This window comes from Dermacentor silvarum, chromosome 3 (genome assembly GCF_013339745.2).
Source record: "Dermacentor silvarum isolate Dsil-2018 chromosome 3, BIME_Dsil_1.4, whole genome shotgun sequence".
In the NCBI taxonomy this organism is placed as follows: Eukaryota; Metazoa; Arthropoda; class Arachnida; order Ixodida; family Ixodidae; genus Dermacentor; species Dermacentor silvarum.
The window spans coordinates 222,987,431-222,988,107 of NC_051156.1; positions in this window are offsets into that span (position 1 = coordinate 222,987,431).

The window sequence follows — 677 nt, forward strand, 5'->3', positions numbered from 1 at the left end:
TTGTGACCTGGCACGCGTGTTTCTCTTCCCTCTCACGAATGAAGGCCTTTGTAATTTGCTTGCATAAGATGTATTTCAACTTACCGTGGCCGTCCCTAAAAGAGCACATTTCGTCCTCATGAACTGTTGAAAAGCAATATCATTATGGAGTGATAGAAATGGCTGGAAGACAACACAATGCTTCTCTGAAAGAGCCTGAGTAGGCACTTCAAATGTATAAGCACCCATAGTCGGTTTACCCCCCTTCACTGTATGACAATGGCAACTCTGCGGCTCTCGAATTAAACCTGCCCCCACCGGAACCAACGAATTCGCTAAGCACTTTAGGCTATATATGTCGTTCAGAACCTCCCTCGACTTTTCCTTTGCTCTCAATTCCATTACTTTGCTGGGCTAGCGCTCACCTGCCCTATGCAGCAAGTGTATAACTAGAACATCATTCCCCTCACGGCTGAGCGGGTAGCAGCACATACAAACCAGGCTCCAGGCACTGCTGGCAGCGTGCCCCAGCACGGGAACTCGAGGTTCTGCGGACAGCAGTGCGTGGGCATCCCCGCGGTTTCCACGCGGCGTGCTTACCTGAGACAAGCGCGCGCGCATGCGCAGTGGTGTTGGGAGGCCGTCGTCTGCTGCGGCGGCGGCGGCGGCCAGAGAGCAGGCGCGTGAGAGAACAAACA